The sequence below is a fragment of the Saimiri boliviensis genome, chromosome 11 (genome assembly GCF_048565385.1).
Source record: "Saimiri boliviensis isolate mSaiBol1 chromosome 11, mSaiBol1.pri, whole genome shotgun sequence".
In the NCBI taxonomy this organism is placed as follows: Eukaryota; Metazoa; Chordata; class Mammalia; order Primates; family Cebidae; genus Saimiri; species Saimiri boliviensis.
The window spans coordinates 5,731,075-5,735,599 of NC_133459.1; the positions used below are offsets into that span (position 1 = coordinate 5,731,075).

Here is a 4,525-nt window from a genome sequence, read left to right on the forward strand (position 1 = left end):
AAAGCATCCACTGAAGAATTTTTATAGAGGATAAGATTAAAAGAAAAAATGAGAAGTTGTTCTTTATTTTTTTTCTGGACCTCAGTCCACATACTCCCTTGGAGACCATAGGCTACCATAGTTCACATTACAGAAAGGAAAATGCATCCCTTTCTCTGACTGGTAAAATGCAAAGTTTGATGATCTAGATGGGAAAATGTGGATTGGTCTATGTAAGCTGTCACTCATGCTGAAATCTAGGTAGAGGAGTGTATGTTCCAAAGGGTGGAGGCTGCAGAAGGTGGCACAGCTGATGGGCGAAGCCATACATCACCCTTTCCCTTGGGACGGGCTGTTCTTTCAGTTAATTGTCAGCTCAGCTGACAGAAACTCTTAAGAGAGAACTCAATTTACAGGTTGACTAATTTCTCCATAGAGGACCTTACCTTTTTTCTTGTTTTATTTTTTGGCTTTGGAAAAATAGGGGAATATTAAGTGTGACGCAGAAGACTTACCTTACAAATTGTTAATCTGCAGTGTGTTATGTGGCAATGATAACCTGTCATTATTATTATTTTTAACTTGCTTGGATAATAGGAGGAATGAAACAATCAGTGTTGTTATTAAAGCATTTCTTTGCTGTAGCTGGGATTGGCATTTTCTTACGTTCTTCAGCCTGCTGCCCTTCATGTTGACTTGAAAACCTAAGGGAAATGTAGTTCAGTGGACTTGTTTCTCATTGGGGCTTCGTGGTCCTATGTAATGCTAAATCATATATAGTCAAAATTGCCCGTGAAGTCCCTTGACTTGCTCATAAAATGCAGTCAAACTGCCCTTATTAAGAGGGCAGTTTTGCTTCCAGAGTTGGAATAGATTTCTGTGTTTGGTTGAGGACCACATGAAGTATTTAGAAGCTGTGTTGTACAAAAACTCTATTTTTTAGATCCCACTTAAGGGGCTCACACTGGAAGAGGCGTGTGGGAATGTGCGCAGTTGAGAGCACAGTAGATTTGTGTTTTCCATCTCACTCTCAGCACAGCATATGTTCACAAAGTAAGATTGGTGGCTGGAGCTGCCTGTATGAAATGTCAACTGTCATCTTTCTCTGTTTTCTATGTTCATAAGCGTGCTCGCTCTCGCGCGTGTGCTCGCGCTCTCTCTCTGTCTCTCTCTCTCTCTCTCTCTCTCTCTCTCTCTCTCTCTCTCTCTCTCCTGTTTGTGTACAGTTGAATTGCTGGGTATAATGTGACTTCTTCATACTAATAAGGAATTGCTTTATTCAGACCTGTGTTTAAGTATTTGTGGTTGAGAAAACCTTTTATACTGTGTGTGTATGTGTGTGTGTGTGCGCGCGTGCGTTTGTGTTGTGAATGAGATTGTACCCATTCCATCCTGCCATTTATGGAGCACCTGTTCTTAACTAGTGACTGGATACCTTATATCATTATTTGTAAGCCTTATAATGATATTGCAAGGTGGGTAACATTTCCTTTTAGAGATGAGGGAGTGTAGGTAGAAAGTAGTTATTTTTTGGTCAAGATAGCATACTTGATAGAGCCTGTCTCTGAGCTTAATTTCTTCTGTGTTGCTTGTAAATTCTTTGGAACTTTCATTCTGTTGTTTGCTGTCCAGGCTTTTAATCAAAGGCCTACAAACCTAAACTACAGCAAGTCTATTCTGTAATGTACTTTTTTTTTCTTTGAGATAAGAGTCTCACTTTGTCTCCCAGGCTGGAGTGCAGTGTTATGATCTCGGCTCTCTGCAACCTACAACTCCCAGGTTCAAGTGATTCTTGTACCTTAGCCTCCTGAGTGGCTGGGATTACAAGGCATGCGCCACCATGCCTGGCTAATTTTTGTGTTTTATAATTTTGTGGAGACGGGGTTTCACCAAGTTGGTCAGACTGGTCGTAAACTCCTCACCTTGGGTGATCCACCCGCTTCAGCCTCCCAAGTGCTGGGATTATAGGCCTGAGCCACTGTGCCTGGCCTGTAATGTAGTTTTGAATTAAGAAGAGTTAATATAGGATTAGTATTGTGGGTTCATATGCAAATGTTTGGTGAAGCTGAAAGTCACTGAAAGGAAGAGTTTAAGAAGAGAGATCTTTGGGCCTACTTAAGCTACTTTTAACCTTTTCTAACCCATTTGAATACCTAAAATCCTCTCCCTTCTTGAATGTTATTTGCAATTACAGAATAGATTAAATGTTATATCTAAAACCAAATCAATTTTAGATTATGCTCCCTCAACTACAAACTGCATTCCTCAGGTTGTGAAGATGACAGCGTGAAGGTGGTGATAAGCTCGCTAATTATGGAAGCTAACATTTCTTGAATATCTTTTATATGCTAGGGACTACTGAATCCTTTACATGAATAATCACATTTAATCTTTGAATTAATCCTATGTGGTAGATTATTTGACTGTCCTCATAGATGAGGAAGCCTTGGATATGTTAACAAATGTACCGGGAGTCAGAGCCGGGAAGTGGGGCACAGGGGAGTTCAGCCCCTGCAGCCCGGATTTGGGTCCCATAGTCCCTGGTTTGGTCCCACAGAGCAAGACCAAGGTGACTTTTCCAAGATCTTGTAGCTGTTTAGTGACTTCTAATCCCTTTGTTTTATAGAATTGTTTGGCTTCTTGATCTAATTGTAAAATGTTGTAACAAACTTAATATATTTTTGGATTTTTGTAGAAATGGGCAGACACTCATTTCTTAAGAAAGTAGTTTTGTTTCCCTTTTTTAAAAAAATCTCTTCTCCTTGTATTTTGATAGTTTTAATTCTTTTTTTTTTTTTTTTTTTTTGAGACTGAGTTTCGCTCTCGTTACCCAGGCTGGAGTGCAATGGCGCGATCTCGGCTCACCGCAACCTCCGCCTCCTGGGTTCCTGGGTTCAGGCAATTCTCCTGCCTCAGCCTCCTGAGTAGCTGGGATTACAGGCACGCGCCACCATGCCCAGCTAATTTTTTGTATTTTTAGTAGAGATGGGATTTCACCATGTTGACCAGGATGGTCTCGATCTTTTGACCTTGTGATCCACCCGTCTCGGCCTCCCAAAGTGCTGGGATTACAGGCTTGAGCCACCACACCCGGCCGATAGTTTTAATTCTTAATAATGACTATTAGGATGTGGACTATGGATAATGAAAAAAACTATATTAAAAATAGAAATTTTGTTTTATATCTGTGTGTAACTTGAGCATTAGGCCTGACTTGTATATTTGGGGCAGGGGAGAAAGAATGTGTTAAACACAGAGCACATTCATTAAAGAACCAGCTATTGTTTCATAATCAGTTTGGTGTTCACATTTTCATCAGGTGAACTACTATAAGTTTTCTGCATTTTAAGTTAGTATTTTTAAGGCCCAGCGCCAGAAATAATTATGCTAATGCTACTGTCTGAATTCACAAATGACTACTTCATAATTACGTATATTAGTACTCCATATATGTTGTCCAGACTGAAAATTCGTTTGTTTAGTCATTAATTAGCTCTTTGACTTAAAATATAACTACTGCATTCCCTAGTCTCTGGATCTAGATTTCACTTGGCATTCTTCCAAAGCCAAACTAATGCAGCACCATGAACCTTTTATAATGAAAATGTTCTCCCTAAATATGTTCAGATCACTTTTGTGCATTACTATTTTTGAACTAATGTTCTTTTTTTTTGTTTTTTCCTGTAGTACAGAGTTTCTCTAGAGTAAGCAAACAAAATAGAATTCTAGTTTGTACTGATCCTTTAAGAAAGTTTCATCAGATGTTTTTAGTAGGTGGTAGCTTTAGAGTGTCATATTAAATGCATTTTTAAATGGTAAAAATGTCTATATAGAGAGCAGTATAGGTTGATACATTCTAAGCTACACCAAAGAGTCTGCAGGAGAAAAAACAAAATTGAGTGGAATTATAATGCTTTTTATAAGAGGAAACTTACCCTTTAAAGTCTTGAGTACTTTCTCCCCAACTCTTTACTTTTAGGTGAGAAAAATGGACTTTAAGACTAAGAATTATTAAATATTTTATTTCAACTATTTTAACATCATGCCACTTTTTTTTTTTTTGGAGACAGGGTCTCACTCTACCACCCAGGCTGGAGTGCAGTGGCACAATCTCAGCTCAATGCAACCTACACCTCCTGGGCTCAAGCAGTCCTCCCACGTCAGCCTCTTGAGTAACTGGGATTATAGGTGCCTGCCACCACAGCTGGCAATTTTTTGTAGAGACAGCGTTTCACCATGTTGCCAAGGCTGGTCCTAACAACTGAGCTCAAGCAATCTGCCTGCCTTCGCCTCCCAAAGTGCTGGGATTACAGGTGTGAGCCACTGTGCCTGGCTACCTTACCTTTTTTTTTTTTCTTTTTTAATTTCATTAATCAGTTTTTAAAAATTTCTTTAATCAGTTTTTGGTGTTGGTACATAATCTTGAGTGTTGTGTTTAAAAATTTTTTTTTCTTTGTATAACTTTGTAGATGTTAGGTTTAGGGTTGTAATTTTTCAGTGATTAGTTTTTCTGGTATATTCACGTGTTATTTCTTTGAAATTACAG

General features: G+C 38.9%; 1 protein-coding gene across 14 annotated transcripts in view; it reads left to right on the plus strand.

Moving 5' to 3' along the window:
- Window positions 1-4,525, plus strand: part of CAMTA1 (calmodulin binding transcription activator 1) — a 964,942-nt gene that overhangs the window by 42,942 nt on the left and 917,475 nt on the right. The gene's annotated exons all lie outside the window — the stretch shown is intronic.